Below are 23,308 nucleotides of genomic sequence, written 5' to 3'. Positions count from 1 at the left end.
CTTAACAATTCCCAATCAGCATGGTTTTATGAGCGGCAGATCAACAACTACCAATCTTGTTAGCTTTATGTCTGCTGCATCTCGTGTAATATGTAAGAGAGGTCAGTTAGACGTTGTCTACTTTGACTTAAGTAAGGCTTTTGACGTAGTCAATCACATTATTCTTTTATCCAAACTTTCCTCCTATGGAGTATGTGGCTCAGTACATGACTGGTTAAAAAGCTACTTGTCAGAGAGAGAGGCATATGTCCGGGTTAACAACATGAACTCTTCGTTGTACAGGACTCGCTTTGGCGTTCCTCAGGGATCTGTTTTAGGACCCCTTCTGTTCACAATTTTCGTAAATGACGTCTCTTTTGCTGTTTTAAATTCTTCATTCCTGCAATATGCTGACGATATAAAAATTTATCGAGAAATAGTTACTGAACGTGATTGTGCTAAGCTCCAGGAAGATGCATGTTCTTTCTACCGATGGTGCTCTGAAAATGACCTTTTCTTGAACCCGTCCAAAACCAAGGTCATGACGCTCTCTCGGAAAACTCACAATATCTCTTTTGCATATAATATTCAAGGAGAGACTTTGTCTCGAGTAAGTGTAATGAAAGATCTCGGAGTCATTGTTGATTCTGGGTTGCGTTTCTCTGATCACGTTGGTAGGCTGGTCAACTCGTCTTTGCGAATGTTGGGTGTTGCCTCTCGCTTAACCAGGGAGTTCAAAAACCCGACGGCTTTTATCACGTTATACTGCTCGCTATCCAGGTCACAGTTAGAATATGCCTCAGTTGTTTGGAATGGAATTTCTAAAAGTCACTCCTTGGAGATCGAGCGTGTGCAAAAAAGTTTGTTTCTATCTTTAAACATCGCTACATAAAGGAGGATGTTCACTGTTTAACATATGAGTCTGCGTTAGAGCGTGTTGGTTTGCTTAGCTTGCACCGGCGTCGGGAGAACGCGGACTTACTATTTTTGTTTAAAACGCTGCATGGACTCATCAATTCTCCGAGCCTGTTACCTGAACTGTGCCTTAGGGTCCCACGTGTGCCTACTCGTCTTCTGTCATCTTTTTATGTTTGTAGAACGTTTAGTCCGGTAAACCCAATTGTGAGAATGGCTCAGCGTTTGAATCATTACTCTGAAAAACTTGATATTTTCAACCCTTGCTACAGGACGTTTGTCCTTTCTATTAAAAACTTGCCCGTGCAGGATGAGCATTGCTGAATTGCTTTGTTATGTCTGAATGTCGTCATATCCATGTCGTGTTTTCTGGTGGTGCACTTGTTGTCCTTCGGTCTTGTGTTCCGTCTCTACTGTTACTGCCTCGTTTTTTATTTCATTGTACTAATTACTCGTGCACTGCCTAGTATTATGCTAAAAATGTATCTTATTTTCTGCGGAGATGTGTATAGTGTGTTTTTTTGTTTTTTGTTTTTTTTTATCCACCAGTGTACCAGCACCAAGACCTCAGGGTTGTTCCTGGGCACTGTATAATAAAGATTGATTGATTGATTGATTGATTATTATTATTATTATTCTGGCTGCCCTAGTCAGCGCGCCGGTAACACGAAACGTCCAAGGTCAGAGCGGCGAGGAGAGGGCGCGCTCTGCCGTCGACGCAAATACGCTGGAGAGGAAATAAGAAAGCGGAAGAATGACGTGCATGCTTTCACCTTCCCAACTCATAAGAAGTGCACCTCGAGCCTTTTATTGACAATGCATTCGACAACTACTTGTGCTTTGCTGGCCACATCGGTGCAATAACTGATTCCTATGACAATTTGATAAATCGCGCTTCCCCGCTTCACGAACACGGCCACCGGAAGTTCCGAATCGGCCATTTTGAGGGAGAGAGAGAGTGAGGGGATTAATGAAAGGCCTATAAATTAGCTTATTCGCATGGCTCTGGCCGATTACTTTACAAACCATGCACGAACTAAAGACTTTAAGCAGGCCATGTTGGGTCTGCGTAAAGTCAACCGGATGAAGCGTTGCAGAGGCTGGGCTGCTGTGTGCTGAAAGACACGCTTTCTGCTCGTTCGCCGTCATTCGCCGAAGAAGGTTTTGAAAGCATTGTGTTAACTTTGAGAACACTTGGCAATGTTAACAACAACTCAGCACCGCAAGAAAAAGCACAAATCGTCGAACAGAAGTCTCGCAGATCAGCGAAGTGATAAATAAAGTCTTGCAATCTAGAGCCCTCGAAAAAAAAACCGGCTATTCAAGGAGTTTTGTTCACCGCGTCGCCCGTCGACAGTGCTGCACGCGCAATAACCGTGGATCGTCGGGTAACACAGAGCCCCGCCCCATCGCGCGCATCAGCGTCCCCTATGTAAAAGGGCTCCTTCTTGTCTTTAACCGCCCTTCCAAATTATTTTGTTTAGCGAGATTTCTCGGAAGCCGTATCTCACTGACTTTAAGAAAGGCCCTTCCTCTTTTGTTGGGTGGAACACGCAACTCACGTGTAAACCACGGCTTGTCTCTTGCTCGCTTTTGCGTAAGCACACGTGATGGAACGAACTCTTCCACCAAGCTAAGCATTTTTTTCCTTAGTTTTATTTGTAGCGTTGGGGCTACATAAATATTTAATACGTTATTTTAAAATAAATCCAGTTCGAACCACTAGCCCCGACGAGATCGGTTTTTCCAATCCTCCGTCTCGAGATCCGCGTTTTCTTCTTCCTCCCCTTCGGTCTGGCCGTTCACTACAATATTCCCCCCTAGCGAGGAAGCGCAGCGACCACGCGGTTGTCTTTTTTTTTTTTTTAGAGGATTAAAGCGAAGTGGGCTTGTTAGTTGTGTCTGTAAAATGAGTCAGATGGCAGAGGTCGCACTGTTGGAGTCCAAGTGGGCGGGCTTGACCCGGTCGATGGACACAACTTGTTCTTTGTTTTTGATTAGCACCTTGAAGGTTTTGGTGTCACGACAAACCACCGGAAAAGGGCCATCGTAAGGAGGTTGGAGAGGCGCTTTGACACCGTCGTGCCGAATGAATACATGTGTACACTTTGCCAGATGAGGGCTGACGAAGGTACTCCGTGTGGAGGGAATTCTTGTAGGTCTTGCATTAGAAGCCGCAACCGCTAAGCGTAGTCCTCGGCGCTGTCAATTAGGGGATTTAAGGCTCGTTGGAAAAATTCTCCTGGTATTCGGAGAGACATTGCATAGACCAACTCGGCTGCACTGCAGTTCAAGTCAGTTTTAAACGCTGTGCGGATGCCGAGCATTATCAAAGGCAGGGTTTCCGTCCATGACGCAGTCTTGTCCTGTGTTTTGATGGCACCTTTCAATTGCCGATGAATGCGTTCTGCCATTCCATTAGACATTGGGTGGTACGCGGTGGTGTGAATATGCTGTGCGCCCAGTAAGTGAGAGAGGTTTTTAAACAATGAACATTCAAATTGTCGTCCGCGGTCCGTGGTGATGGTTTGTGGCACCCCGAAACGACTCACCCACATGTCGACAAGGGTCCTAGAGACCGTCAGTGCCGTTGCATCTTTCATAGGGGCGACCTCCGGCCATCGCGTAAACCTGTCGACACATGTCAGGAGGTAACGGTAATCGCGTGATGGAGGAAGTGGGCCCACAAGGTCGACTAGCACGTGAGCAAAACAAGCGTCAGGTAGATTGAAGGCGGTCAAGGGGGTTACCGTGTGACGTTGAATCTTGCTGCGTTGACAGTCAATGCATGTTCTTGCCCATTCGCGCACGTCAGTGTTCATACGCGGCCACACCAACCGGGAGCTAACTAGTCGTTGGGTGGCTCGTATGCCAGGGTGGGCCAATGTGTGGATGGCCTCAAAAACTTTATGCCGAAACGAAAGAGGAACGAACGGGCGGGGTTGACCAGTTGACACGTCACATACCACGGTGTCAGAAGAACCATGCCTGGGGATGTCCTTAAAAACCAGTGTCTTAGATGATGTCCGTAAGCGTTGGAGTTCCGCATCGTCTTTTTGACACGCTATCAATTCGGTATAGTCCAACGAAGCACCTTCGGAGAGGCAGAGGTTGACGCCTATTCGAGAGAGAGCGTCTGCTGCAGCATTATTGGAGCCTTTAACAAAGCGAATGTCGGTGGTAAATTCAGATATGTAGAGCATTTGCCGGACCTCTCGTGGTGTGTGTGCCACGCTGGACGACGACAAGGCGTACGTGAGTGGTTTGTGGTCTGTAAGTACAAAAAATTGACGGCCTTCGATGAAGTGCCGAAAGTGTCGTATGGCAAGGTAAATTGCAAGAAGCTCCCGACCATAAGTGCTGTAGCGCGTTTCTGTAGTACTGAGGCCTTTCGAGAAGAATGCGATGGGATGCCATGTGTCTCCAACAAGCTGCTGCAGGACAGCTCCAACTGCCTTGTCCGACGCATCGACGATGAGGGAGGTAGGAGCGTCACTTTTCGGATGCATGAGCATGGTAACGGTTGCAATGGCTTCCTTGACTTTAGTGAAGGCGCCGTCTGCTGCGTGCGTCCACTGTAGCGGTGTCATTTTTGGTTTAGGGTTCTGCAGCAGATCGTACAAAGGTTGGGAAATATGCGCGCAGCGGGGAATAAACCGACGGTAAAAGTTGACCAGTCCCAAAACCTCTCGTAGCTTTGTAGCCGTTGTAGGCCGTAGAAAATTGCGAATAACGGTCACTTTGTCAGGCAGTGGTGTGATTCCGCAAGCATCTACGTGATGGCCGAGAAAATCCAGTTCCTTGACTCCGAATTCGCACTTCGCGGCATTTGCAACGAGGCCGTACGACGTCAGGCGCGTAAAAAGCTGTCGAAGGTGACTGGCATGTTCATCAGGTGTCGAGCTGAACACCAGGATATCGTCCAGATACGCGAAGCAGAAGGACAGTCCACGAAGTACTTGGTCTACGAATCTTTGAAACGTTTGAGCTGCGTTGCGGAGGCCGAATGGTATCTGCAAGAATTCATACAGCCCAAATGGCGTTGTGACTGCAGTCTTGGGAACGTCTTCGGGTTCCACTGGAATCTGATGGTAGGCTTTAACAAGATCGATTTTGCTGAAGATTGTCGCGCCTTGAAGCAACCCGCCGAAATCTTGTAGATGGGGTATGGGATAACGGTCAGGTATCGTAGACTGGTTGAGTGCTCGATAATCACCGCATGGCCGCCAGTCTCCCGTCTTCTTCGGCACCATGTGCAGCGCTGACGACCAGGGACTGGAAGACGGGCGTACATAGCCTAGTTCAAGCATATGTTCAAATTCGCGTTTAGCTATCTGAAGTCGGTCTGGTGGCGGGCGTCGTGGACGTGCGAAGACAGGGGGGCCTGTAGTCTTAATATGATTTGTGATACTGTGCTGGATTTTTTGTGGAAAGGCATGGGGCCCAAACACCGAGGGGAACTCATCCGTGATGCGCTTCCACTGAGAGTCCATCTCCACACGTGGAAGAAAAGGACGCAGTGGCGGTGTTTTTGATATTAACACTTGGACACTGAGCTGCGTCTCGGTATCGATGAGCTGGTATTGGCGCAGGTCGACAGTGAGTCCGAATCGTCTTAGAAAATCAGCCCCGATGATGGCTTGTCGCACGTCAGCGATAATAACGATCCAGCGAAATGTCCGCCGGAGCCCGATGTCTAAGGTCAACGACTTTTCTCCATACGCTTTTATTGTGGCTCCGTTGACCGCTTGCAGAGGAGGAGTTTCTTTGCGATATTTACGATCCTCCGGCGTAGGGGGTACTACGCTAACCTCGGCACCGGTATCTACTAGGTACCGAACCTTGGTTAAGCGGTCGGTCACGTAGAAAAGACGGCTGGATGACGAAGGGCCCTCGACGTTTGCCGCCTTCAGTGAGTGCCCGTGCCGTTTCCCGATTGAGAGCAAGGCTGTCTGCAAAATCGGGCGGCGTTCCCATAACGACTGTGGTACCAGCACTGACGTTGGTTAGTAGCAGTTCCAGGCGAGAGAGTGGTTTGGTGCTCGACGTTGTCTCGAGTGCTTGCGGCAGTGACCTCCGACCGTAGCGTCCCTCTTCGAGAGTGGCGCTGCATGTTTTGGAACTCGCGACTGAGGTCGTCAATTTTCTATTCCATACGTGCGTAGGCCGCGACCAAGTCAGGGCTTCCCCGCTGGTAGTCGTTTTCGGGAGCAGGAAGATGGGAGCTGGGTTGAGCCGTTTCGTGGTGAACCGACGAAATGTTAGGCGGGTAGACGTATATTATATCGTCCGCTTTGCGGGCCAGCGTCAGAATGGAGTCCGTGGTTTCCGTGGTTAGGACCATCCGGACATGCTGAGGAAGACGCTGGAGAAAACGTTCACGCATGATGGACGCATCCATCGTGTCCGCCTTGCCTCCAAGGAGTTGCTCCATTCGTCGGAGGAGTTCCGTGGGTTTTCTGTCGCCCAACTGCTCCTATCACGTCCGGTCACCAATATGTAGCGTTGGGGCTACATAAATATTTAATACGTTATTTTAAAATACATCCAGTTCGAACCACTAGCCCCGACGAGATCGGTTCCTCCAATCCTCCGTCTCGAGATCCGCGTTTTCTTCTTCCTCCCCTTCGGTCTGGCCGTTCACTACATATTCATAGGTCCCTAATGTTCGAGCGTTCGGACAAATGTTAAAAAAATGGAGGTAAGATTCGAGCGGAGATGTCATCTTTGTCTGATCTGCCCGTCACAAAATGGTCATACGTTCACGTCATTTTCTAAAGTTCACACAAGTTTATTTGGTTTCAAAAACGCTAGCTTTTTGGTCACTAATCCCTGGGACGGTGTGCCTGCTTTCAAACGTCCAACATGTGTTACAACGTAAAAAATCTACCATATGGCTCCTATCACTATTGCGTGTGTTCTAGGGTACAAACTGTTCAAGCGAAAATACGTCCGATAAGCCGTATACCTCAGTAAACAATTTACCGCCAGTTCCCCCCCCCCCCCCCCCCCAGTTTTCACTATTCTATGCAATCGCTGGAAGATTGAAATCCCCGCTAAAATAATCTGATCACCCAGGTTACTGGAAATGTGTTTAGCCAAGTAAGGCATTGAACTTCCTGGCCAAAAAAAAACAATGACTAAGGATTTCCTTTGAGCGTTCACTGGAATATCGGTAGAGGAATTATTTGTTTCAGAAACCACTATTGTGGTTGTCTATGAGTTGCGACAGCATTCGTCATGTTATTCACGACGCAGCTCAATTTGATACGACGACGCATATCTTGAGAAAACACTTTATTTTATTACTTGTTTACGACATACCACGTAGCGCGACTGCAGAGTGTCACTTAGGAATCGAGTGATTGTTTCCTCGCTCTGCCATCGTTTATTCTTATGGTTTTGTGCATTTGTTTAGTATTCAACCTGTTTCCCCATCACCATTGAAGCTTCGTGTGTGTCTTTCCCTCCCGCTGTGTAATCGTTTAATGTTCTAGTTGTTCCCACACCATCATTGACCATGTGCCAACTAGCTCAACTTAAACCGATAATCGCTTCGTAGCTTGGCCCCTAATGTGAATTTCTGCGTACTGCAGCTCCCTGCATGCGCGGCACGGGTTAATCTGGTTGCTAAAAGGACATCTAGGAACCCTTTTTAGCACACGAAGTCATAAACGACGACTAGGCCGACCTCTTGGACAACCTCTAACGCGATCTCAAGGACTATTCGTGAAAACGAACTCAAGGCCGACGTCCAGCACGGCGTCAGGATGACGTCCGCATACACGCGGCAACTTCGTGTGCGGACGTACTTGGTATACACGTGCCGCGCTTAGGCACGGCGCATTCGAGGCTGACAATAGCAAGAGACATCGAGTAAGTTGCTCGCGGACATTCACGTTGTCAGTGCCGAACAATATAACGTGTGATACGATTCCAGGAATATGTTGCATTGTCTGAAAACAAGCTGTCAAATTTTAGGATTGTATTTGTGCACTCTCGCCGATTTGCCTTTGCATAATCCCAGAGATGTTATTTTCTCTTCGCAAACAACTTTAAAATATCATCAGATATGACGTAGAATTTTCCAGCTCTTGAGCGATTGTGAGGATGTTCTTCTTTTCCTTAATATATTTGAAATTAACAGTATTCGGACGATGTTTTCCCGCAGAAGGCTTGCCCAATTTATGAGCTCGTTTAATCTCAACGACGTCAAATCCTAACTGAAATTTACGGAGCTCCTTATCTCCGGCTTCCGATTACTCAGGCGTTTCCCATAAACTATTGTCCTGAAATCCATAGATAGGAGATTGCACCGTCAACAGGGTTTTAGAGTCTTCATGCTTTCCAGACAAAACGTCTAAATAATTTAAATTTTCCTCCCATCTTTTTTTTTTTTTTTTTGCAATTCGCTAAGAATTGCAAACGTCTGACCCTGTTCCAAATTTTGACTTCATAGAACATACAGGCGACCGGAAGTCGTTAAGGCAGGTATCAGACGACTTTTGGCTCTCTGCAATTGAGACTAGCGTCTTCATCAAGCTGTTTTGGACTTTTAAAACTAATTAACCGTATAAAAAATACGATGCTCACTACGAAAATATTACTATATTCTGCGAACACGTACCAAGAATGTTCCTAGCACGTTCGCTTCATGCAAATGCCTGCTTCAAACATATGTGTGCAATGCTTTTTTAAGCCATATCACAGGACTGTCATACAATGATGAAACCTGCAACAAACAGAATCCGCAGACTGAGTTGCCTATAATGGCTTGGCGGTGCGACCGTCGCTTACCGGTTCGTCGCTGATACAATTTGTAAAGCTGAAGAAATATACCTCTGGGAAGACTTAGACATTCAGGTACAGTTTCCGGAAGCGACGTTCAACATGGGAGAAGCTAAGCCTGAATGAAACGGCACGTGCTACTTTGAAGTTTCAACGGTGTATTTTGTTTTAATTTTTACTAAAGAGTTTTAAGTTTTTTTTTTTTTTGGTTTGTTAACAATTGTTCGTTGATTGAGGTAGGTCTTAATATGCAAGAGACAGTTTGAGGAGTCAAAATTAATTTTGTTGACAATGCTCACTTGCATAGTTTTCTACGCAATGCACTGCCTGCCTTTACATGGATGCAATACAAAAATGAAGAAATAAGCTAGCCTCATTAAACGCCGGTATTATCGAGCTAGGCGGAATGAATCGACTCTAGTCTGACCCTCAAGAAGGCTGTAGTTTGATATTTCCAATCCTACACAAGATATCCGTGTCGGCTATATTATATCTTAATAGGTGCCCGCACGATGAATCACTGGATCGTTCCCTTTCTCCGATAAGAGGTGCTGCTCGACAAACATGGCCGCAACCAGGGAAACAACTAGCCGCATCGTTTCCAAGTTAATGGAAAGTTGCCGAAAAGTAAAACGGAAAGCAGGCGCATTGGAACTAATGATCATTTTCGCGGCTCCGAAGAGATACAAAGAGCTGCAAACTTCCAAAGCTGCAAACGATAGGCAAGTAACGTGCGTTGTGTTGAAGTCACAAAACACAAGGCGCAAATCGGTGTAAATCCAAAAGGCCATCAGTGGTCGAGTAGGCTACCGCACAACTGCTCAGAGCACGTGAAGAAAACGTTCGAGCTGTAAAACCCAGGAAATCCTGGGTTCAAACGCCGCTCCTGCCCTTTCCAATCTCAACAAAAATCGTACCGGCATGCGGTCGTGCAACGCTACTGAATGGTACTGGTGTTACAAGCCCGCAGGGGTACCGCTGTGAAAGCGTGCCTGCGGAGTTTTTTCATGCCTTATCTGAGTTTTCACATCAGCTGAATTGTGCCTGTTGCATCGGTGGTCCCTTGAGTGGAATACCGCACTTTCCACACGCTGTCTTTTTAAAACTTACGTTAATAAAGGTTTCGGATGACTCTCAACAAGTTTATAATTGATACGTTTTGATTATTTCGAGTAATGAACAAATTAAATAAAGACACAAATTAAATATTTAAGTTATAGTGGCCACTAGTTACCTTTAATAAACCTTATTGTTCCGACTGATGTTTTTGTTTAAAGATAAATATGTGAGAAATAAAATCATCACCCTATATACAGTGACATCAATTTTGTGAAAACGTTTTTTTCTGAGCATACAATTTTCCTTTCCTAATAAACTTAGTCGCAAAATAGCCAGGTTTATTTTTTATGGTTTCTTCAGTTCGTGTTGTACGTATTATTATGATATGTATACTTCCCGAGTCAGCTTTTTTCTGGATTCCTATTCTTACATTAAAAACGCGGGTGTTAGCGGATATTAGTTGCAGAGTTTATGCTTTTGAAGCAAGCTGGAAAGGAAAATTGAAATCTACCATAAATAATAAAATTTTCCCAACAAATAAAAAAATTCATGTTACTCTTTTTTTTTGGAAAACATTACCTTGTTTATAGAAAGATAACTGTATCTATCGCCAAAACATGCGTGATTTGTTCAGTTCATTTCACTTGGAAGTTTGGCGTCCAGGGTATGTTGCTTTATTGTTTGAATGTTGCGCGGCTCCGTATTTATGTACGAAATATATTGTATGAACATCAGCCCTTTTAATTAGGAATAAATGTTGGTTCTTAGAGAGTTGCTTTGGATTTTGGCCTATCCATACGTGCTTTTTTCTGCATAAGAAAATTCCTAATGCCATGCCCTGCTATTTCTTCCTACTAAAATTCAAACCACTATTCATGAGTAAAAAAATAAGAATAAAAATGACGAAAAACGGTGATTCCAAATGCTGTCCGCTCTACAGCCGCTTTCACTTAACGTTTGTTATTTCTTAAGAATCGCCTCTTGTGACTTCAAGTCGTGCAGTGTGTTCTGGAACCAACAAGAATGGTGCATTGACCCTCGCTAGGTTTTTTGTTATCACATTCTGGATTGCAATTACGGTAAGAAGCTAATACAGTCTAAAGAAGGAACGCCACCTCAATTCTTCATCTCTGCACATGATAATGAAAAAAAAGTAAAAGAATCCCTGGAAGTTTTATTAGTTTTGTACAGAGTTATAGAGAGCCTTGTTTACTCTCACCTGTGAATGAACATTTGAATATGTTGTTCTACAGCGATATGTGTTATGGGCTCTTAGAACTGCAACATCAACAACGTCCGTTGTTGATGATGCAGTTCTAGTTGTTGTTAATGTTGTAGTTGGCGCAGTAGGGAGTCCGTCGTCGATGTTGCCTAATTATCGAAAACGATAATCTGCCACCACGCGGGAATGAAACCTCGTTCCCTGCGTCCGAAGCGGGGGTGTTACGACAGAGCTACAGCAGAGCGTTAAGAACCCGCTTTACACTTACGGTTTGTGAAGTACCCGACGCCCACTGCCATAGCCTCCTCTATACTCACAAAGCCTGGCAGTTCGCCGACAGAGCCATAGAGAGCTCGGTCGCAGGTTTGGGGCGCAAGCATTTTTCGGGGAACCTGGACGTCAGCGCACAGCTTTTGCACCGGCGAGGACTCGAAACATGGTTTTCAAAACCGCCGAGAAAAGAAGCGGTAGCCCGAGCAACGCGAGGAGCTCGAGCAGGCATTTCATCGCTCGGTAGCAGTGTGTTTCCGCGTCTCGCCACAGCGGGGCGCCTGTCACGTTGCTCTCCTCTCATCCGTTGTTTGCCGCTCTACCATTTCAATTTCGGCGGCCACCTCTCGTGACGATCTGCTAAGCTTTGTCAGTATAGAGGAGGCTATGTCACCACATGCACTACGGAAAAATACAAATAAATAGGCGACGAAAAAATACCGTCGTGGCACTGTCAATGCCCAGAGCTCTTGCATGAAGATGCGCCTTCGCGCGCTTCGGAACAAAAAAACAAACAAAAGTGTTCGAAAGAAAATGTTGACATTTTTTTTTCTTAGCCTTTTTTCTATGCGCTCCACGATGCATGAACGCGAAGGCCGTTCCCCGTGACGTGTCGCACCTAGAGCCGTGGCTGCACTCTGATCTAACGCAGGACTACTCAGTTTTCTTCTAGTGCCTTCAGGCTAAGCGTGATCTTAGTTCTCAAACAATGGATTTTCATGGAGCGCCGTATAAGTCATTTCAAAATTCCCCGGCCGGGTACTCGAAAAAAAAAATGTATATATGTATACAAAAGCAATTTTTGAGCCATGACAATAATAATCTTCAGCGTGGAGATCATCGACTTTGCCTGTTTATGCATGAAAAAACACGAAAAGTTAACCACATTTCTTGTTCCTACAGGCATTTGAACCGTATTGTTTAAAAGACTTGATTTATCACTTTGCTTTCACGATATACGTAGAGCGAGGGTAATTCATGCGACCCTCAAACACGAAAGGTTGGTGCACCCAAAGGAGCACGTGTGTGAATAATATGTTTTCTTGCTTGAACAATAATTATTGTTCCCCAGCAGATGAGTGACAGGCTATTTTTCACTAACGAAAAGAAGAAAATGCGATCGTGCATTGGAAACCTATATCAGCGAGTAGCTATAAAAGCGTAACGCTATCCTGAGACATACACTGTGCCTGCGTGTATATGCATTTGTATACCTAGAGTGACAATGATTGCTCTCTTTTTGGGAATTCTGTTCTTATGTCACAGCCATGGTACTTTTTCTAAAAAGAGCGGAGGAGATTATCCTGATGCCAACGAGGTAAGAAAATACCATTCATGTACCACGTTTATAGCGAGGTGACGGATAAGCTTTTTTTTTATATCTTAAACCCCCCTTCCCCCCCCCCCCCCCCCATCATGAAGCTGCATAAATGCACGTACGACGTTTGTATCGTTAGGGTGACGCTGTCGGCAAGAGCGAGGACAGGATGGCACGAGATGAGAAAGCTCACACAGAAATTATGAAGGCCGGGCCATCACGTGGGGCATGGCGCAACACGGTCGTGCGCGCCACGTCTTACCCTTCCCAACAGTATGCTCAATCTTAAGGGGGAACTCTCATCGGCTCACAGGTTTCCCTAGATTTATAACAGCTTTATGACACCGATGATGGCTTTTAACACATAATGTTCATGGGCTGGAGTTCATGCAAAAAATGTCCCACACGATTGTCAGGAACAATTGTTACACACAAGCCGATTCAACGTAAAGCATGCAAAGCCCATCGTAGGAAATGTGTTATTATCAAAGAAAAAAGTAGTATTCGTGATATATAATACGAACTCACGATCACGCTAATTTAAAAAGAAAGAAATCTACCAATCTTCTCTGTGAGAATCAAACTCTAGACCTTGCGAACCGTAGCCCAAACGTTCTTGTTCGGCGTCATGGGAAGTTTACTTTTATTTGTTTTCTTCCTGATTGGGAAGTGAATTACTGTTACTCACTTTTTTGTGCCTTTAGATGCGCGATGAAGTAATGCGCCATGTATTTTGGTATAAATATTAAAATCCTCACATTTAGAGAAAGGCTTCAAAACTATTTGTCCATTCGTGTGTTGGTTAAACGGCTTGGCACAGGCTTTACACTTGAAGTACAAATATACAAAAATTCACATGCAGTTACTGTACTTCGATATCAGCGTGGCGGACAGGAATTCGTCTCTGAAAGTCTAGACAATCCTAGCAACATTAGCATGTAATGGGGAACACCAGAGTTAATATCTACGAACCGGATCTTCCGTGGACAACTAAAAATATTATTCTTATTATGCACTTGAGAACGTCCCATTTTAAATATGGCAACCCAACAAAAACTAAATACGTGTTCGCGTGGCTCGACCGGGCAACGCAGGCAAGTCTGAATATGAAAACCGTCGAGACTCGTCGCCCAGTCTGCGTCTTCCTCACATTCTTTGATGGAGGTCTTGCGGAGTACCTGCGTCCCTGAAGAGAAGTTCATTGCATTCTGAAGCTTCGACATCGGCGACTGTCGACAACGATGAGCTCCAATAGACAATCCCCTGCGGGCGCTCCAGCCGATGCAGCCTGCCCTGCTCCCAGCCAGGTCCGACATTGAAAGGTTCTTCTGAAATCCTCGAAGATGACGTGGACGATTTGCTGGGCGTCTACCAGCGAGTATGCCTTTACAACAAAAGGTATGATGAAGCTAAGCCCTGCAATTCCATATTCTCCCTTTCTAATGCGGCTAAAATATGGTTAACAAACCACAAGGATGAGATTGCTACATGGTTACTGCTCCAGAACTCAGCTAGCCAAAACAAGCGACGAATTTGGGCAAAATAACAATCGAAGCGTATGTAGATTATGTTCAATTTTTTCGGCGTTTTGATGACGGTTATTAATTACTAATATACCAGTCATCTTATTATGTAAAAATAACACCGTCGTGCAAGTTTGTAAAATGTTAAAAAATGAAAGGCGCTAACAACTACGTGTAGAGCCGAATTAGAGCGCAACTCTTGGGGAGGAGGGGAGGGTACAGAGATGGAGGTAGGCCCCTCCTCCTCGTACCCTCTCTTCCTTCTCGCCCCCTCCTCCTCCCTCCTCCTCTCATTCTCTTTCCCTCCACCTCCCCCTTGTCCCCCTTTTCTCTGCCTGCCCCCTCGTGACGTGACTCCTTCAAGCTCTCGTGAAGTAAAGTCACGGTCACTCCTGAAGATCATGACCTTCGTCATGATCTTCATGAGTGACCGTGACGTCACACGTGACGTCATCGTGGGACGTTTCCCATAATGCAACGCGCGGGACACTCGTGACGTCCGTGTGACGTCACGGTGACGTCATTATAGGAAACGTCCTATAATGCAACGCGTGGGTCAAGGGAGAGACCCGCGCGTTTCATCATGGGGCGTTTTGCCATAAAGCAACGGGTGGTTACGCCGACGCCGATGGCGACGACGAAAGCGACATCCCTCAAGTCAAAAATGGACGCCTTAAATCTGCGCTTTAAAAAAAAAGAAAGGAAGATAGGGCATAAAGTATGCGGGCTATGAAATATGTCTCTTCTCATTATATCTAATGCCCGGTAGCTTTTATTGAGCACTTGTTTTCGGGCTTCTCCCTAATTTTAAAGATTTCGAGCTTGCGTGTGCTTATTTAAAAGGTAGAAACAGCACCTTCACACATGTGCACGAGCAGGGCGAATAAAGGAATAAATACTGTGATCAAGAAGCAGACAAAGTGGACCCATTCATGTTCACTTTGTATTCCTTGAGGGTTGACGGTTACTGTTCTGTTCGATAGTGGGGTTGGTTGCTGTATATTAAGAAGACACCGAATTTAAAGTATGGAGCTGTTTTAAGAGACGGTGTTGTGCTCGTCCCCTTGGTCTGCATATGGGTTGGGCATATTGGTATTTCATGATTTGGATGACCATCATCAACAAATCCCATACGGCTCACAAACCCTCAGCAACGCATTAACCATAAAGCAACGCAATCACCGTTAACGCGACCATAGTGGAATGTCACGCTGTCAACTAGCTGAAAACGACGCGCCGCGCCTTTACATAACACCGTGGGAATGGTCGACATGACAAGAGGATTCGTCCGGATATCGGTTACAGCAACTCTGAGTGATTGCTGGTACTTGTGGACTCCATATGGGCTAAGGTAGTGTGCATGTCGGTCATACCTGCTGCAAAATCCGCAGAGAAACTACAATGAATTTTCGAAATTTTGGAATACAAGAAGTTGTATTTACAGATTTTCTCAGAGTTACAGCGTTCTCATTTGTAGCGCAGGTTCGTCTGCTTATTTTGCAGGAGCTGTGGTCGCGTCAGAACCACTCCGAGCTTCGATTGGTTCTGAATAAAGGATAGCGGGTGCACCTGAAGGCCGCTTGCTTTGAGGTCTACCAACTATTCTTCAATAAGAGCCAATCAGAGCTCGGCATCGTTCTGACTTCACCTGCGCTTTTGCCCAAGAGGCAGACGCCTTGTTCACTGCATAAACCTCCGAAATACACCACAAGCTGTCCCATTCTTACCACCCTTCATCCAGCGGGATCGCGTCTAGTTCAAGGGTTCAAGCACGTCAGTAATATAGGCTCCCATGGCACATCCAACTGGGTAACGTCAAGATAAAATTTCAAACACGTCAGAGTAACGCGCTCGCCCGCAGCCAAACACACTCAGTGACTCTTGTGACACATGTTTTTATGGCCTAAGTGTTAGAGAAAAGAGGCAAGGGGAGTTGGGGGATTGGGAAAGAGGGGGGGGAGAGATTTTGGGTTAACAGCTGCAGTGCTTCACTCGTACACGGACGCCGCCTCGGGGATGGGGAAGTTTTCTCGGAGATTTGCTTGCTTACGGCCCTATTGGCGCCCTTTTACGCGCCATTATTGTCGCTGGTTGCTTACAGCCAATATCCACTAGCCATCGTTTCGCCGCCGCTATTTTTGTACGTCGTCCCCACATTCCGTCGCTGTCAACGCTCCTTGGTTCACTGTCACGAGTAGTTTTATCTCAAACAAAGAGCACGAAAGGGCCAGGGTCGTCTCGTGCTTGCGAAAGTGCGCGATGTTTAAATAAGCCAGTCAGAGCCCTAGATTTGCTCCGTGGTTTTACTCCATGAAAACGTGCCTATACGAACCACGGGCCAGACGCCTGGGTAACCATGCCTGAGACTTCGCAGGGCGTGACGTTTCTTCGCCGGCACCAGATCGCAACATGTAGTCTTATACAGAACTACGGAGCGAAGGCAGTCACCAGGGGGCAAAGGCGTTGCAAAACGATGTTTCGGATAGAGGCCCGCCGGAAGCTGCCACGGCTGCTTATCAAGCCGTCAGCGATCCATAGAGGGACGTATCCCAGAATCACCTTTTCCGGTCCTTCCCCATCGAAGCTCAAGAATGCGGCAAAAACAGCACGCAGAAAAAAAAAAAGAAAACGGAAGGGAAAAGTGGAATATGTGGCCATGGTGTCGACATGAGCCTCTTTAGGTGCGCCTGCGAGCACCTAAACATGAGCTCCGCTGACTTGAGCTCCGCTCATGTCAGCATGTCATGTCGACATGACCTCATGTTGACTCATGTCGACATGAGCTCATGTCGACGCATGTCGACATGAGCTCCGCTGAATGAATTCAGATTAGTGTTTCCTTTGCACTAGGGGTGCATCTTGCCGCTGTAAAAGTAATTTCTCAAAACTAGAAATTAACATTAGGCTTATAATAATCACAGTTATTTTGTTTTACTTGTAGTATGCTGGTGTAAACACCACCTTCTTTTCTGCGCTTTGCTTCGTGACTTCCCACCCATTCCTTATAAATACCGAAAAACCCCGATTTTGACGTGGAGCTACGTTTTTCTTCGCAGTGGCAAGGGTGATCAAAGCTAGGAAGTCGGTGTCACGAAAACTTGGTCACAGAAGTGACGTTACGCACGTCAAAATAAAATTGAACTGATATTGAACGCGGAAATTGTAAACAAAGAAAAAACTGCGACCTTTCATGCCTGACGACGCTCCCCGCAGCGAGCTACACGAATTACGCGGCGAACGTGCCTCCACCACGAAGGCGCCGTTGGCTTCTTTCATCCGTACGTGCTTCTCCTTGAAAAAAGAAACTTCGTATCGCATTTTTTAGATGGCCCAATAGCGCTCCCAGGTTTTTTTCGTCGACTTTCTTGGCACACAATTCCGCATATGCATCTCAGATATGGCGGCCCGGGGGGATGCATAATTGCTTCTACTACACACTTAAAATTTTTACACCCTTATTCGTGTAAATGGCTCGTCCTCTGGCTAACGCCTTTATTCGTGTAAGGGTGTTAGCCGCCGGAGGTGGTGAAAATCGTGTTAACTGCTAACACCCTAAAAACAATATGGCGGCCAGTATGCGACAGGCGATACGAGCCTGGCGAGCCGTACGCGGCTTCTCGCCGGAGCAAGAGCATACGGCTCGCACGCTCGTTTGGTGTCATCTGTAGGCGCAAAAAACTTCCAAACGTCTCTATGTCCAAGCGCCAACACCGCAAATACGAGTAAGGCCGAAACCACTGGAGACTGAACAGCCGAGACTGTCGCCGAAGTCTCGCTCGGCCTGCTCAATGCCGGTCGCATTTTCATCGCATCAGAAGCGCTTATAAAGAAGGGATAGCTTTACAAAACACTGACAGGCTGGCTTCATTGAACGAAACGCCCACTTGCCGTGGACAAGTTGACAACGAATCGCACCGACACCCTCTGTCGACAGCGGCTAGGAGGTATCGCACTCGCGCTCCGTGTGGCTCTCGATTAACTATTGCCTGTGCTCACCTCTGTTACGTGCGTTATCCACTCATGAACGCTTGTGCGTGAACAGCGGCATTCAGCACCTAGAACACGCGCTGGGGAAGCCGCCTAACCTCTTTTTGTTGCAATCAGGCAGCATAACACGGCGACACAGCTGCCAGCGGAACCGAACAACTCGGAGCCATCAACATGACGGATGGACTAATGGCATCCAGCCCTCTAATAGTTATAGATCACCAACCGCCACACTTTTCAAATTGGGCGGCGACAACCCCCATCTAGCGACGAAAAAAAAAAGTCCACCGCGCGGATACATTCACTCACGACGTCGACATACACACAACACTGTACATACATACATACATCAATTGCACAACCCACAACATATAGTACATACAACCTACTTATACAAACCAACAAGTGCCCCGAGCGGTATATATGCCCTCCTATTTCACGCATCGGTTAGCCCAGTGACCACGCTAGTCTTAATCAAGATATGAAAAGATTACGCCAATTTTATTTTTCAATCATATTTTTTCTGCATTTGTCTTAGGTAGGTACACATATCCCTTAATAACTTCTTACAGCATAATGTATTATAATGATACGCGCCTAACTTCTAGTAACTCAACGTGAGTGACGAGAAAAAAAAAATCGTGTGAATTCTGTCTGGCAACCACACTCGCGGCGTGGTTGCTATGGCGACGCTGTCGGTACGCGCGCCGGCAGCCCTCCAGCTGGTTCGGCCGTTCGGTTGGTTCGGCTACGGCCGAATGCGCGAGTCCACGGTGAACGCCGCGAACGCAATCGAGAAAACAAAGCGTCGACTACTGAAGCTGTACGTAATCGAGTTTCCGCCCGTTCGCTGCCGAATTCTTCGTAGTTTTCTTCCGCCCGTTCGAAAGGGAACAGCCTACCAGTACGATTACCGCCGTGGCTTCAGTGGCTTCGTCTTCGGAGGGAACTGTCAACTGAATTAGTTCCAAAACGCGGGTGCATCAGGCAGCGCAATGTGGCGCGGTCCACGCAGAAAGTCGGTAAGTAAACAAAACACTCAATGCCGTTCCAGTCTTTTTTTTTTTTTTTTTATTTACGGGGGCGCGCGGTGTTTTTGGGTGGCTCAAAAGTCAAATTGGACGTTTGAGTGATTTATACAGCGTAAGGTTGGTCTGCCAGTAGGGGCGACTCTGGTTTACACTGTAGATGAGCAATTTAGCCAGTGCGGTACAACCGCTAGCCTGGGGTCTTTAACGTGCACCACGCAGTAGTGATACACGACCGCACGCCGGTACGATGCTCATCCAGACCGAAACGGGCAGGGGTGGGGCTGGAACCCAGGATCCCTGGGTTCTGCAGCGCGAGCTTTCGCTCCACGCGCGTCGAGCTGGGTGTGCGCTTCAGCCCACTCGGCCACCGATCCCCCCTGGGTGGCTCAAGGTATGGGAAAGCAACCGGAAAAATCGGCGCCTGATCGACCATGGGGTGAAAATTTCAAGGCGTATCGTACGCAAACGACAGCGTTTGCCAGCGGAAGACTCGGTCGTCCGTGGCGAACGCATTTTTAGTATTTTTAAGGATGTTCTAGCTGCAAAAGAAAGGAGCGCCTTAAAATTTCACAAGGTAAAATACACTGCTGAGGAAACGACGCCCCTTTGCGTGCAGGCGCCGATTTTTCCGGCAGAGTTTAGCGCGCTGTGAAATGCAGTGTGCATTTAGGGAGAGGTTTGGCATAATATAATGTTGCTCATTGGAAATAAAAAAAAAAAAAGAAATGCTGGCATCATATGTTTACACACTCTTAGTCATTTTTGGAATCTTAAGTACCCTTTTTGTGGCAGGTATTGGACGCCAGCACATTTTACGTAGGAACGAAGAGTGGAATCCGGCCAATTCCCTTCCACATTAACATGAAATGAGTGCTGTGAAAGCAAAGAAGAAAGTGAGGGTGAAACAGTTCCTGCAGTAGTAAGTGCCAGAAACAAGAAAAGTGCCCCGAAGTGGAAAATATACTCCCTTGAAAAGGATCCAAAAGAAATAGAGGTTATCAGGTATACCGCCGAGCGTCACAGACCTGGACACTCCATTTCAGTTTTTTAAATGCCTATGCCCTGATGAGCTGTTTACAGCAATATTTGAGGGGACCATCCTGTATTGAACTCAATGCCACCATGAACACCATTTTCGGGTTCTGGTCACACTTCCACGCAGGATGTCCTGCTTCAGATCAAGGAGGATATCCTTGACAGAATCTCCTGTACGACAACGCGGGTGATCCTGGCCCTGGATATAAAGGGCGCCTTTGACAACGTCAGTCACACGCTGGTGTTCGAGAACTTGGCCTCAACTGGGTGCGGGCCCCGGATGTATGATTATGTGCGGGACTTCCTGAGCAACTGGATGGCCACCATCGGAATCGAGTCCATCCGCACAAGCACCATCCCGATACCGAGCAAGGGCAACCGGCAAGGCTCGGTCCTGTCACCCACCTTGTTACCTGGCGATGTGCAAGCCGCCTCCTCTACTGGAACGGATTCCCCGGATGAAGCATACACTCTAGCCACTCTATGTGGACGACCTGACGATTTGGGCTACGTCGGGATCGGACAGCGGGAGGCAAGACTTCCTCGAAGAAGTCATTGAGACGGTGCAGAACTACCTCGAGGCCGGCAACCTCCAGCGCGCCCCCGATAAGTCTGAGCTGTTGCTCCTCCGCGCGGGCAAGCCAATTCCCGAAGAAGAGAAGGCGGACATCCGCCTCACGTTAAAGGATGGTACCCCCGTGCCGGTGGTGAAGCGGGTTCAGATCCTGGGGCATTCACCTCCAGCGGGACGGCGGAGCCAAGTACACGGTCGACCGACTCGTCAAGACAACCACGCAAGTCATGCGCATGGTGAGAAGGATAACGAGTCACAGACACGGGCTCGAGGAGTCGGACCTGATCCGGCTGACCCAACCACTCGTCGTGAGCCACATCGCCTGCGCAAATACGTATCTCAACCTGACCTGCTGTCGAGAGGTAAGGGCAAGATGGACGTGATTATTCGCAAGGGGTACTAGCTGTCACTGGGGGTGCCGCCGTACGCGTCGAACGCCAAGCTCCAGCTGCTAAGTGTAAACAACACCTTCCAGGAACTCATCAATATGCACCTAGCCAGTCGGTGGGAGCACCTGGCCCTCACACTGAGTGGGCGGCATGCCCCGAGCTCGCTCGGCATCCCCATCCCCGCATCGCAATGCGAGGCTATCCAGCTGCTGCTGGCCCTTTGGGACAAGATCCAGGTGGCACCAATCCCGTGGAAGCTGAACCCATCTTTGCATCCAGGTCGCTGGATGGCTACCGGGCCCTTAATTCCGCTTGGTCCCGTCGTGTAGCATAGGGCCCTGGTAGCAATCGGTTGCTAGCCCAGCATTTAAGCATACTCCAGCCTTTTTGTATGTAAAGCAAAACAATTACTGCAACTGAATACTTCTTACCTGACAATAATCGTAGTTTGCACTGCTCAATGCCCTTCTGTTTTATCTAAAATACCGCAACTAAGTACTCCGAGTACTGGTCGGAGCACTGCGGTGCAGGTGAAGTTTCTACTTTACCTGTTGCCCTTCTGTTTTATCTAAAGTACCGCAACTAAGTACTCCGAGTACCGGTCGGAGCTCTGCGGTGCCAGGTGAAGTTTCTGCTTATAAAAAAGTGTCTGCCCAAAAGCTTGCTTTGGTACCACGAGCTGCAACAGGAAGCCTGATGCAGAGGCTTTAAGAGCAAGCTCCATGCTTTGAATGTTGCTAAGCATGCGCGCTTGTGCAGTGCAACTGTCGTTCAGGACAACGTGCTCATTCTTGGCATTCCAGTTTCACTTGCACTTAAAGGGATGTTGAACCGAAATCTGGATTCCATAAAACACGGCGGCAAAAGCGTGTAACAAGATGCTACAAACACCAAAACATCACTCATACAGCGATATTTCGAATGGATGACCTTATTTTAAAAAATAGGAGGCGCATTTGACAGATTTGTTCGTCTTGTTTCTCCGAGAAGGAAAGGGAACGACCTCGCGTCTTCGCCTCGCCGCCTTGAGGGGGCGAAGCAGAGAGGAGAAAACGAGATATCTCGACGTCACGCGCCTCATCGGCCTCGTTCAATCTCAACCTCTTTCTCCAACAATACGGCCGTCCATTTGAGATATCGCCTTGTGACTACGAGTAGTGTTTTAGAGATTGTAGCGTCCCGCCTACGGCTTCTGCATCGTTTTCTGAAATCAAAATTTCGGTTCACCAGCCCTTTAAAGGGAAACGGAGTGTGGCAGCGATGGGATGATTTCTTGTGTCAGCCGGAGTTGCCTACCATTACCACTGTAGGGCAGCAAAGGCTACAGGCATGCAAGAGCGACTTTGAGAAGCGCTTTCGCAGAACAAGAGCTTGCGATAGAGCGTGTACTAGCTCGCACTTGTCGCCTTCGACCGCGCTGTCACCCTGGCAAGCCTTCGGCAACACCTTCAGAATGCCCGCATTCTTCAAGAAAGCCACAATGTTATATACCACAACAATGCCTGGCTTTTATTTTTTTCTAAAAAAGAGCATTTATGAAACTTTGAAAATGCAGCAGTGCACGCTCATTACCTTCGGTACTGCTTAGTACGTGCTCACTCACGCTCACCTAATCCAGGCTGAAAAGCTTGTGCTCGGACGGGGCATATTGAACACTGCTGGTGTCTTTTGACTGAAGTAATATACAAAGTATGAACAGGAGTGATAAAGAAACACAACATTTAATGCCAGTCATCTCCACTTTTAAAAAGTATCTCAACGTGAGATTAATTTGACATTTCGTAGTAAGGGTGATGAATTCCAGACAGGGTGACACAAACCGTTTTGATAAAAACATAAAAACAAAATGTAACTACTCCATACAGGTGCCTAATAGTTTGATGACTAGGAAACAACACGGAGGACTAGAGAAATGTGATGAATATAAACGAATAAAGCTGGTCATGAATTGAAGCATACTTAGGTATGTGAGCCACACAACTTGCAGCTGCCATCTCAAGAAAAACAAACAAAGCCTTTAATGATTTCGAAAATCGGAACAATCCTGGCAGGAGTTTCACAGACTTTGGCGATTGCACTATGTGATCAGCAATCAGGCTACAGGTGTTTTCTTGACTGTATTAATCACCTTGATTGCAACTGGCCGTAGCTGTGAGTAGATTAGAATAAGACAAAGCCTCTCAAGAAGGCAGCTCGTATTGTACGTCTTCTGGCCATG

The sequence above is a fragment of the Ixodes scapularis genome, unplaced genomic scaffold, assembly GCF_016920785.2.
Source record: "Ixodes scapularis isolate PalLabHiFi unplaced genomic scaffold, ASM1692078v2 PGA_scaffold12__126_contigs__length_90152505, whole genome shotgun sequence".
NCBI classification, from domain to species: domain Eukaryota; kingdom Metazoa; phylum Arthropoda; class Arachnida; order Ixodida; family Ixodidae; genus Ixodes; species Ixodes scapularis.
The sequence above is the reverse complement of the archived record's forward strand: the minus strand, read 5'-3'. Positions refer to the sequence as shown.